Source organism: Staurois parvus, unplaced genomic scaffold (genome assembly GCF_062004578.1).
Source record: "Staurois parvus isolate SC_StPar_1 unplaced genomic scaffold, SC_StPar_1.0 ptg000389l, whole genome shotgun sequence".
In the NCBI taxonomy this organism is placed as follows: Eukaryota; Metazoa; Chordata; class Amphibia; order Anura; family Ranidae; genus Staurois; species Staurois parvus.
This window is the reverse complement of record NW_028318185.1, coordinates 3,087,000-3,100,418: the sequence shown is the minus strand read 5'-3', so window position 1 is coordinate 3,100,418 and position 13,419 is coordinate 3,087,000. Positions and strand designations below refer to the sequence as shown.

Here is a 13,419-nt window from a genome sequence, read left to right as displayed (position 1 = left end):
CCTTCTTCTTCTCCTCCTTCATCATCATCCTCTTCTTCTTTTTCTTCATCATCATCTTCTTCTTTGTCATCGTCATCATCATCCTCTTCTTCTTCATCATCATCCTCCATCATCCTCCTCCTTCATCATCATCCTCCTTCTTCATCATCATCCTCCTCTTCTTCTTCTTCTTCATCATCCTCTTCATCATCCTCTTCTTCTTCTTCATCATCATCCTCCTCTTCTTCATCATCATCTTCATCCTCTTCTTCATCCTCTTCTTTTTCTTCTTTTTGTCTTCCTCTTGCAGGTCACTGCTCATGCGCAGATTTTTTATCGGTAAAAAATCGGCCGATTAGCCCATTATTGCCGCGAAAATCGGCCGATTTTTTTCCAACTTTACCGATTAAAAAAAACGGCCAAAATACCGAAAAACGGCCGAACAAATAGCACACTAACGATCCAAAAATCGGCCGATTTTATTTTCGGCCGAAAAATCAGCCGATTTTCGACCCATCTATGGCCAGCATTAGACTCCATGTACACTAACATTTTGCTAAGCTCCTAGAAGCTGCTATTAACATTTTTTTCTGCTCCTAGAAGCTAAATAGTGTTTGATCTCTATGTCCACGCACACTACTTTAGGTTATTAGCATTTTTTGAGCTTCAGCTTCAAGCAGGAAAAAAAAACTTTTTTTTGTAGAGTTTTTTGGAGCATTTGTACAGCAGAAAAAAAAACATTAAACGCTCCTAAATTCTACTAAAAAGCTACTAACAGCTTTTTCTTTTTTTCTACATGTACTGTAAAAACACTAATAAGACGATAACGCTCCTAAACACTTTTAAACGTTACTAAAACGCTACTAAAAAAAACACTATTACCAGACTTTTTTTATCCAGCAGTTTTTCCTGCATTTTTTGAGCTAAAAAAAAATGCTAGTCTGCATAGAGCCTTAAGTACAGAAATATACATGCTGATCTGCTAGAAATGCACTCTACCTTTTTCTGGACTGAATGCAGTCAATGTTGTCTTTTACTAAATCACACCCTTTTTATCTCCACAACAGAAGCACTAATTGGTCTGTATTCCCAGGGAAAGAACTGGGAGTGCCGATAAGGGTCATTTAGACAAAGGCAGTGTGCACAGGACATAGGCTGGCCATAGACAGGTCTTTTATCGGCAGAATTTTCAGCCGATAAACAAAAAAATCGGTCGTTGCTGGCAGCGATGCTGTCACCAATGTCCACGAAAAACGGCCGTTTTCCAGTATGACCGATAATAGTAAACGAGAAATTCCACGAAAAACGGCCGACGGCCTGGCCCCACTAACGGCGTGAATATCACGAACATTCGGCCGATAAACGACCCGTCTATGGCCTGCAATAGGACTGCTCTGAATTTCTGACATGATGGACAGGTATATATTTCACCCATTGAATAGATACAACAAAACACTCTCAATGGTCTATTCAACGGACCAAAAAAGAGAGCAAATATAAGCAGTTCATGGTTAAGGTTTACATATACTTCAAATGGTTGTAAACCTCTGAAACGGAAAATGAACAAATCACATCTACTGTATCTATAGTGTGTACTTGCCTCTGTCCAAAGCACCGAATGTGATTTCTGTCTGCTCCCTCTTTCCTCCGCTACTGGCATAAGTCACTCCTGACAGTCTATGCTGACACCAGACAAACCCAGGAGATGCCCCCCCCCCCCCAACATTACAGGTACCTATTCAATCAATGTATACCCTTATCCTTTTTTAAACCCTCAAAAAGTCACTACTTTCTCCCTAGAAAGTGCTACAATACATATACAACCTTTTTGTGATTTACAAAAATAAATAAAAATAAATTAATTTTTAAACATATAATGTGCAACAAAGTCCTACTCATCAAAAATTGCCCAAAAGAAAAGTCCAAAATAGTGTCCACAAATATCCCAAATATATTCACTCTTTTCATCCACTGAAAGAATTGGCTGCTGTTTCATCCAAAACGCACCTCAAAGTAAAAAATATAAAAATATCTAGTGCATTACCTCAATAATAATAATAATAATAACGATAATCACCCCGTGCAACCAAAATACACTTCAAGAAACTTTTTTGTGCAAAAAAATATATATATATATATAATTTTTTATATATATTTTCTTATAGTGCATATAATCACACACATCAAACTATGAGCACTCTGTGGTCACTGCAATTCAGTGTCTGCCAACAACCAACACACAGTAGTACTAAGTACTATTACCCTCTATGAATGTTTAAATGCTCAGACAATCCTATGGAAAAGTATTCCTCCACATTATCTTCCAAAAAAATTTTTCCCAAGAAATTTTTCCAGGTCCTCAAAGAGATAAGAAGGGTCTCAAGACTAGTATTCCAAGCGTAGGGATAACATTTTATTCATAACTTACATTAAAATTTAAAACCATCAGCTCCAGACATGGTTTCCAGCTTTTCCAACCAAACACCATAGAAAACCATGTGTTGAAAACCAACAAAATGGCCGCCGCGACACTTCCGGTCTACGTACGTGCATCCTGACGTCACTCCGCTAATGCGTTTCGTCACTTCCGGACTTCGGGGTGATTATCGTTATTATTATTATTATTGAGGTAATGCCCTAGATATTTTTATATTTTTTACTTTGAGGTGCGTTTTGGATGAAACAGCAGCCAATTCTTTCAGTGGATGAAAAGAGTGAATATATTTGGGATATTTGTGGACACTATTTTGGACTTTTCTTTTGGACAATTTTTGATGAGTAGGACTTTGTTGCACATTATATGTTTAAAAATTTATTTATTTTTATTTATTTTTGTAATTCACAAAAAGGTTGTATATGTATTACAGGTACCTGACAGCCTCAGCTGTGCATGTTTCCCTATGAGACTGTGAAGGGGGACTGGGGGACAGTCCTTTCCTTCTACTCAGGTCTCAAATTCCACAAAGCTACCTGCTCTATGCTGCACAGTGTGCAACATTAGGTCCCCACCCCCTGCCTTCTGAAACTCAGAGACGCTGTATAAAGTGGGCACTTTGAACAGATGTGGAGAAGAGAAGACTGCAGATAAACACATACAACTTACGTAGGAGGATTTGCCTCATCTCTGAGTAACACCTCAGGATAGTCACTTCACTGAGTATATGTAATGGTTTGCAAGGGTTTAAAATTACTGCAAACCTGTTGTTTATGGGGGCACTCATGTGGGGTCAGATCCCAAGCCACATTGCATACGTCTACAGACACAGACAGACAGAGTGACTTAACCACGCCCTCTTGTAAAAGGATATGACTGACAGCAACAGGAGCCAATGTAACCCACTGCTATCAGTCTGCTCTGCGAGAAAAGAGAGACGAAGAGAGATGCTGCTCTGAGGCATAAAGCTGGATCACGATCAGGCTCAGGAAAAGGGGAGGGGGGGCTGGGGGGATTATGTGACACAGAAGGTTTTTTTTACCTTAATGCAGAGGAGAATAACAAAATAATAAAAAACCTTAAGCCTTTTAAACCACTTTAAAGTGGTTCTAAAGGTTCAAGGTTTTTTACCTTCATGAGTACCTATGCATGAAGGTAAAACATTTTCTCTGTGCAGCATGCCTCCCAGCCCCCCCCCCCTAATACTCACCTAAGCCCCCTCTCAATCCAGCGATGTGCACTAGAGTCTCGGCTATCCCAGGATTCTCTCTTCACATTGGCTGAGACAGCAGCGTGAGCCATTGGCTGTCAATCACAGCCAGTGGGCCAATGAGAAGAGAGAAGAGGTGGGGCCAAGCCGCAGCTCCATATGTGAATGGACACACGGAGCAGTGGGTGCCCCCATAGCAAGCTGCTGGGGCACCCAACAGGAAGGAGGGGCCAGGAGAGCCTGTGGGGGACCTGAGAAGAAGAGGATACAAGCTGCTCTGTGCAAAACCACTGCATACAGCAGGTATATAGCATGTTTGTTATCTTTAGAAAAAAAACATTTAGGCCTTTAGAATCGCTTTAAGGCAGGGGTGGGCAACTCTGGCCCTCCAGCTGTTGGTGAACTACAAGTTCACCTCCCCCCCTTATGTATTATACATGGAGATCATATCCCCCCCCTTATGTATTATACATGGAGATCATATCCCCCCCCCTTTATGTATTATACATGGAGATCATATCCCCCCCCTATGTATTATACATGGAGATCATACCCCCCCCCCTTATGTATTATACATGGAGATCATATCCCCCCCCCTTATGTATTATACATGGAGATCATATCTCCCCCCCCCCTTATGTATTATACATGGAGATCATATCCCCCCCCCCCCCTTATGTATTATACATGGAGATCATATCCCCCCTTATGTATTATACATGGAGATCATATCCCCCCCTTATGTATTATACATGGTGATCATATCCCCCCTTATGTATTATACATGGAGATCATATCCCCCCTTATGTATTATACATGGAGATCATATCCCCCCTTATGTATTATACATGGAGATCATATCCCCCCTTATGTATTATACATGGAGATCATATCCCCCCTTATGTATTATACATGGAGATCATATCCCCCCCTTATGTATTATACATGGAGATCATATCCCCCTTAATCTCCTCTTCTCAAGAGAGAATACATTCAGTTCCTCTAATCTTTCCTCATAGCTGAGCTCCTCTATGCCTCTTATCAGTTTGGTTGCCCTTCTCTGCACTTTATCCAGTTCCCCAATTTTCTCTGTTTTAGGGGTTGTGGCCTTGCTGGAACTCTTGTGCATAGGTTTTGGGCTCTCCTTGATCTGGCGTAGGATATCGGAGGTGGCCTCTGCCTTGATGGGCTCCCTGGTTGACTTGTCACTGCACATTTGTTTATTGGCTGCAGCCATTTTGGGGATTCCAGCAAACCAAATGAGACTAATCCATACTATTTGCGCTTCCACCCTATGGGCCATTGTCCTTCATTGGAAGTCCCCAGTAGTCCCTCTGGCCTCTTTATTGTGGAGAGTTGATATGGTTATGCTCATGAAACGTATTCAGTGCACATTATTGGACAGGATGCATTTATTCAACCGAAAATGGAATGGTTGGAAAACACATCGACATTTAATGTTAGATTAAACAGCTTCTGTACCATTATTTGTCTTTGATTCTTTGTCAGTTATGCGGTTAATCTGCGTACAATGTTGATCACCTCATTCATGTACTTGATCTTAATTTTTTGTGATTATCTTTATTTCACTGTAAACATTTATGTGCCTTTTTCTTACTGTTCATTCTACCTCATGTATGATGTACAGTTTCTGTAGTCTATCTTTCAATAAAAACGTTTGTAAACAAAGAAATGTATATTAAATCAGTGGAGTATGCAGCGCTATGACACCTCTTATGATAAATCATATATCTTTGGAACATTGAATAGCAGTTCCTAAATTAAAACTGAAAAAATTATTTAAGTATCCACATTATTTATATTGATAGACAAATAAAGCAATAATAATTGTAAAAGAAGTTCGTAATGTTCGGTGTATTCCAAATCCGGAAGAATCGAATATAATTATGCGCTTACCACAAGAACATACAAACTGAGCGTTGTATGTATGTAATCTGGTGTACCATCCGCGGGTGTCAGGGTCTGGTCAGCAATATGGGCAGCAACCGGTCACCAAGGTAGACACTTGGGAGATGACAAGACTCACTCGGGGGTCACATCTGGCTCACCAGCAGGTCCAACGACGTCCAGCCTCCTGATGGTATTATTCCTGGGGAGCTCCACCTTGCAAGGCTCACAAATAACGAGCCAAGGGGCAAAATAGCACTAATAGTGAAGCACGTCTTTATTAAATAAATCCAAAGTAAAGGTAAACAACTCACACTTGTGAGAGTATAACTGGGGCACAGGATGGAGTCTTTACAAAACACATTAAAGCGAAACTAAATTCATGGTCACAAGTGTGAGTTGCTTACCTTTACTTTGGATTTATTTAATAAAGACGTGCTTCACTATTAGTGCTATTTTGCCCCTTGGCTCGTTATTTGTGAGCCTTGCAAGGTGGAGCTCCCCAGGAATAATACCATCAGGAGGCTGGACGTCGTTGGACCTGCTGGTGAGCCAGATGTGACCCCCGAGTGAGTCTTGTCATCTCCAAGTGTCTACCTTGATGACCGGTTGCTGCCCATATTGCTGACCAGACCGACACCCGCGGATGGTACACCAGATTACATACATACAACGCTCAGTTTGTATGTTCTTGTGGAAAGCGCATAATTATATTAGATTCTTCCGGATTTGGAATACACCGAACATTACGAACTTCTTTTACAATTATTATTGCTTAATTTATCTATCAATATAAATAATGTGGATACCTAAGTAATTTTTTCAGTTTTAATTTAGGAACTGCTATTCAATGTTCCAAAGATATATGATTTATCATAAGAGGTGTCATAGCGCTGCATACTCCACTGATTTATTTTGCTATTTAGGTATTGAGGATTGCCTTGTATGCTAGCTGCCTGTTCTGTGGTTTGCGCTCACTTACCCCCTCCCTTTAAAGAAATGCATATATATACACGGCACATCTTAGTTGCAGATTTTTGGATTCTGTGTTCTGGATCTCAAAGCAGCTCATGTTTACGCACCTGTGTGAATGGATCCATCGAAAAAAAATGCAGCTGCATTTAGATCTGTAATTAAAAAACACTTATATATGCGTATTTCTATAGGGGTGTGAATGGAGCCGTCTACAATTTAATCTTTTGGACTTGATAATTACAGTGTATCCCTTTAATTCCACATATACCAATCTCAATCACAACCCACGGATGTGGAAATCGGTATGCAGAACCTGCCAGTCTTATATTCCCACTTCCGCAGACACACCACCATCATAGTTTTGGATGAAATCACCAAATTTCAGGCTTCCAGTGCCTTTAACCAATGCCAGATTAAAAAGCCCCAGTACCTGAGTCTAGCAGCCAATCATTAGGTTCAAGTACAGTCATGTTACGAGCGAGTGACGTCACCACTCCTAGCGCCTGACACCATCCACTATTAGCTATTTCAGTGCCAGCTGCTGCATAGGAATAAGTCGAAAAGGGAGCTTTGGTATGGAGAGTATAACTGGGGCACAGGATGGAGCCTTTACAAAACACATTAAAGCGAAACTAAAGTTCATGGTCACAAACATCAAGCAGACAGGCTTTTATTGCAGAAGAGACATGCAATGAGAATGTAGAGAAGTAAGGCCAAAAGAGCTGGTCAAACTTCTCTTTTAAATTTAAAAACCTCCAGGCCCGTGTCGATGGGCTTTTGTTTGCTTCAAACAGGTTTTGCATTCTTATATGCTCGTCTCCAAGACTTCTCCAGGACGTCACCCATCCTCTGGAACTCCCTACCCCAATCTATCAGACTATTGCCTACTCTACTTACCTTTAGGTGATCACTGCAAACCTATCTCTTCAGAGAAGTCTATCCCGCCCTCAGCTAATACTGGAATCCTCTACTCTTCCAACCACTCCATCCCCCACAGTTATGACCTATTGTACCATGCACCCCTCCCTCCTAGATTGTAAGCTCCAAGGATCAGGGCCCTCAAATCCCTCTTGTATTGAACTGTATTGTTGCTGTATTGTCTCCCACTATATTGTAAAGCGCTGAGCAAACCGTTGGCGCTATATAAATCCTGTATAATAATAATAATTATACAAGTCTATGGAAATGCAAAACCTACCAGAAGCAAGTCAGGAGTGTCTCCTACAGGTCCATTGCACCTGGCAATGAACTCTGACCTCAACCTGATGCCACTGACATTAGCCCAAAGCCCACCAGCACAGGCCCCCGTCTCTGCTGTGAGAAAACCAAGATATAGAGACTTTCTACATTAAAGCGGAACTATAATCACCCTGTGCTGCAGCAATGTGACGTCCACCAGCAGGATCGCCAACATCCTCTCACCAGCTTCTTCCGGGTTCAATCATCTTGATTGGCCAGGCCAGGATGATGTAACACTAATGCACTCGCATGGGAGTTAATTCATTCTGGCACCTGGTATATGTCAGAAGTGTACACTGAGCTGCGCATTCACAGTTCAGCATACTGTATACTGTAGAGAGTTTGCTAGGAGTACAGGAAGAATCCTCTATTGTAGAAGAGATAGAAGAGACATAGAATGAACATGAACACTTCAAGATGCTAGAACCACACGTCTAACAAATACAATGCAAAATGTATAGCAAACTTCACACATATGATAAAAAAAGAAAAGCCAGGACAAGTGCATACTAACATACAATAAACCAACAATGATAACAGTATTAAAGTGTTACTAAACCCACAACAGTACAATCAGTCTGTATATGCAGTAAAGCACGCTTGTTAAACTCACTGTGGAACCTAAGGGGTTAATCCTCCGCATTGTACAAAACCGCTGTTTGATCCTGACCTTTCTGCTCCTCCTCTTATTCAAATGTCCACGTCTTATCTCCTAATAAAACAGACTGAACCGTAGCCATTCGCACATGCTCAGTGTAGTGTGAATTGCTAGAGTTTCTTTTCTTGGAATGTGATCAGCACAGGGCCAATCAGTATTGTCCAGACAGAGTTCAGGGGTTTTGCATCCTCCTAGAGCAGAATGAAAATTCCTCCTACAATCTTTAATCAGTGCTGACACTGACAGAAGTCACTGCTATATACTGCTGATGAGAAAAAGTATTTAGCAGTTTATATTTACTAAAATAATTGCACTTCCATGTTGTGTGTACTGTGGGAGACCAGATAGTGTAAATGCACGGTCCGGGGAGAGCAGATATAGTGAATGCAGGGTCCGGGGAGACCAGATATAGTGAATGCAGGGTCCGGGGAGACCAGATATAGTGAATGCAGGGTCCGGGGAGACCAGATATAGTGAATGCAGGGTCCGGGGAGACCAGATATAGTGAATGCAGGGTCTGGGGAGACCAGATATAGTGAATGCAGGGTCCGGTAAGATCAGATATAGTGAATGCAGGGTCCGGGGAGACCAGATATAGTGAATGCAGGGTCTGGGGAGACCAGATATAGTGAATGCAGGGTCCGGGGAGACCAGATATAGTGAATGCAGGGTCCGGGGAGACCAGATATAGTGAATGCAGGGTCCGGGGAGACCAGATATAGTGAATGCAGGGTCCGGGGAGACCAGATATAGTGAATGCAGGGTCTGGGGAGACCAGATATAGTGAATGCAGGGTCCGGTAAGATCAGATATAGTGAATGCAGGGTCCGGGGAGACCAGATATAGTGAATGCAGGGTCCGGGGAGACCAGATATAGTGAATGCAGGGTCCGGGGAGACCAGATATAGTGAATGCAGGGTCCGGGGAGACCAGATATAGTGAATGCAGGGTCCGGGGAGACCAGATATAGTGAATGCAGGGTCCGGGGAGACCAGATATAGTGAATGCAGGGTCCGGGGAGACCAGATATAGTGAATGCAGGGTCCGGGGAGACCAGATATAGTGAATGCAGGGTCCGGGGAGACCAGATATAGTGAATGCAGGGTCCGGGGAGAGCAGATATAGTGAATGCAGAGTCCGGGGAGAGCAGATATAGTGAATGCAGGGTCCAGGGAGACCGGATATAGTGAATGCAGGGTCCAGGGAGAGCAGATATAGTGAATGCAGGGTCCCGGGAGACCAGATATAGTGAATGCAGGGTCCAGGGAGAGCAGATATAGTGAATGCAGGGTCCAGGGAGAGCAGATATAGTGAATGCAGGGTCCAGGGAGAGCAGATATAGTGAATATAGGGTCCGGGGAGACCAGATATAGTGAATACAGGGTCTGGGGAGACCAGATATAGTGAATGCAGGGTCCAGGGAGACCGGATATAGTGAATGCAGGGTCCAGGGAGACCGGATATAGTGAATGCAGGGTCCAGGGAGACCAGATATAGGGAATGCAGGGTCCGGGGAGACCAGATATAGTGAATGCAGGGTCCAGGGAGACCAGATATAGTGAATGCAGGGTCCGGGGAGACTAGATATAGTGCATGCAGGGTCTGGGGAGACTAGATATAGTGCATGCAGGGTCCGGGGAGACCAGATATAGTGAATGCAGGGTCCAGGGAGACCAGATATAGTGAATGCAGGGTCCGGGGAGACCAGATATAGTGAATGCAGGGTCCGGGGAGACCAGATATAGTGAATGCAGGGTCCGGGGAGAGCGGATATAGTGAATGCAGGGTCCAGGGAGACCAGATATAGTAAATGCAGGGTCCGGGGGTTTAGTAACACTTTAAAGAAAGGTTGACACTGTTCTGCCCAGAGAACTGTGCGTTCAGTGGTGGACTTCTGTGGTGAACAAAATACAAATAAAGCTCTCCCAACACATATTCCAGCTCTATTAGCCTAAACAAAATCTTGCACCTGCTCTGTGATAACTGAATTATCAGCTTTTGAGTTGGCCATACATGGCACAATTTTTGGAGGATTCCTGTTAAATTACACCCCCAGCTACACAAGCTTGGATTGGTAAATTGAAGGAGCCAGGTTTGCAAATTGACGTCCAAACAGCGATTGCAAGAGAAGCAGTCACTGCAGCATTGGGTGCCACACCTACTTGCATACAGTAGCCGGCAGGGAATACTTTCTCCATCCACACTGTTTAGTATGGATGCGTGCATGGCTTGGCATTATGTCCAGACACCTAGAGCATTCCATGGTGTGTCTGGTCTATTCATTCTACCACCTGCACCATTGAACATGGTCTTCAAGCCGGGCACTCATATTCCTTCTGTACCGAAATGTATTGTAATTGTACTGTCTCCCTTATATTGTACAGCGCTGCGCAAACTGTTGGCGCTATATAAATCCTGTATAATAATAATAATGATCTTGGGCAATGCTTTAGCTACGATTAGGCTCCTGCTATAGTACGTCACCTGGTACTCACCATTGGCAAAATCCATTGGTCACTGGGTCTGGCCTTACTTTGCAACTTAGCATGTTATTTTATTGCAGAACAACTTGTTGCAAGCCTGTCATGTTTCACATGACTGTCATATGCCTTTAAGTGTTCTCTGTATTTTGTTTCTGCTCCTTCCTTTCCTTTGGTTTAGTTAATGCAGTATAGATAGCCCTCCCTCTTTCCCGGAAATGCATTGCAGCAAGCCTCATGTCATGAAGCAGAGCACATTATGATCTTTTGACCTATCAGATGTTCATTGATGTAAGATTCTCTCAGTTTTTGGAATAAACTTCACAAGATCTACAAGATATAATCTCGATTGAGTCACTGACTGTGGAATCCAACTGAGATTGGAGTTATTGCTATCTCATCACAACTGTAAGTTACAGAGATCAAACTTTCAATGGAGAGACAGAACAAAGACAATAGTTGTCTTTTTCATACAAGTCACTGAGAATTTTAAAGCAGCACAGAAGCACCTCCAAAGGAAATATTTTAATTGCATGGTGAGGACTCCTTAAACGTCAAGTTCACAATACAAAAAAAAAATATTGTTTAGTCAAGGGTCCCAGTATCAGAAAAAAACAAGAAAACGTAGAAAAATAGTGCTTAGTTTACATGACATACCTGTAGGCCAATATTATTATTATCCAGGATTTATATAGCGCCAACAGTTTGTTCAGCGCTTTACAATATCTGCATCAGTCAAAGCCTGTGCCAAAAAAAATCTACCACACCGACAGATGTGCCCAGTCCTGGTATAGAAACTGGGCCACCTTGACCAGTCAGTGTGCCCCCATCATAACAGGAAACAGCACTCTTCCTTGTTCACAAACCGGCACATATAGAATGTGTTCTTCCTCCCCGTCATGGCAGTTCTGAGCTCGGCTGCTGCTGCAACTTACCCACAGGTATGTCATGTAAACGTAGCTCCATTGTTCTAAACTTGACATGGCTTTTACACTACTGGGGCCCCCTGACTGCACAATTTTTTTTTTTTTAAAGGTGAGCTTAGCCACATTTACAAGCCTTTAGTGATACCAAATACGTGCCTGCCTTAACCTCCCTAGCGGTCTGATGTTAGTATTTCTGTGCTCAAAGCGGTACATTTTTTTGCATGGAAATATGTCGTTTTCTTACTGTAGGCCTGTAATACTTAAGAATAACTCAGAATAACTCACTGAAATCTGTCCGAACAAGAGTCTAGTAAACATCCCGGGTATGATAAAATTTGAAACAAAATAATAAATTATAATAAAATAAATTATAAAAATAATATAAGAACAATAAATTTAATTCAATAATATAATCAAACCAAAAACACTTGAAATATAGCGCCAAATTCGCACATCACTGAGCAAAGTCGCAGAATCGTTTTCAGTGTCTGATGAGGAATTTCCCCCACGAATCATTATCACTCAATTCTGCAAGTGGTTCTGATTTACTATCGCTGTTCTCTAGCCGGTCTAAAACCGCTTTTGACCTAAAAGGGACGCTTTTTGGACGCCATGGACGTTTCTCAGTTTCCAGGCAGAAAGAACAGTAAAAATGCAGGCAGGGCGCAGGACAAAGCACTCGGGACAAAATGTATGTGAAATGGTTTGATACAGTAATGTTATACTATGTGAATTTAGTGTATTTAGTGAATGTCATTTTTTAACATTTTTAAATTTCCCGCCATTCCATCCCCCGTACGTCCCGACGTCGCAGGGGACAGAACCCAGAAGACAGATGTCGGCATCCGCTGGAGGACATTGCCGGGGACACTGCAGGAGGGACATCGAGGGAGCGCAGAACAAGGTAAGTGCAAGAGGGATCCCTGAGCAGCGCTGCAGGGGAATCCCGAGTGTAGTTCGGGGTTACTGCTTGTGGTGCTGAAAGTTAACTACGAGCTACACTCGGGAATACCGCCAGGGGGGTTAATCTGGTCACCAGCAGGACAACTCTGGGAATCACAACATTCCAGTTACCTTGCATCTCTCCACCATCTGTTCCTAAACCCTACAGCCCAAGGGAGCCCGTGTCTACCACTAGGGGGATACCTGCAACCCTTTCCCGGCCAGGCCTTGTTTAATCTCTACATTCCCTGCATAACTGCAACACATATATTCACAGGTGTGTTTATCCTGATTTGGGGGGAAGATTGTTCCTAGAACCAACCTTAACACCCCAGTCACATAGGGTGCGACTTGGCATGCGATTTGTATTTCGTATGCCAAGTCGCACCCTAATGTCTGCTATTACAGCGGTCATATCGGTGCGGTTCCAACTTGGTCGGAGCCACACCGATTTCTAACATAGTACATGCACTACTTTTAGTGCAATTTGCATAGACATCTGTGTCAGATGTCTTGCAAATCACACCTCAAATCGGCATGTCACCCGAATTTGAAATAGTGCGACTTCACTGTAAGTCACATGATTTCAAAATCGGCTTTGATGTGAGCGGGGTTTTAAGGCTTTCAGCATATCTGCAGCTATATAAGAACAATAAGAATTTAGCGAG

The 13,419-nt window shown here is 42.7% G+C and overlaps 1 protein-coding gene across 2 annotated transcripts in view; it reads right to left on the bottom strand.

Moving 5' to 3' along the window:
- Positions 1-13,419, bottom strand: part of PHF20L1 (PHD finger protein 20 like 1) — a 195,672-nt gene that overhangs the window by 159,947 nt on the left and 22,306 nt on the right. The window lies entirely within an intron of this gene.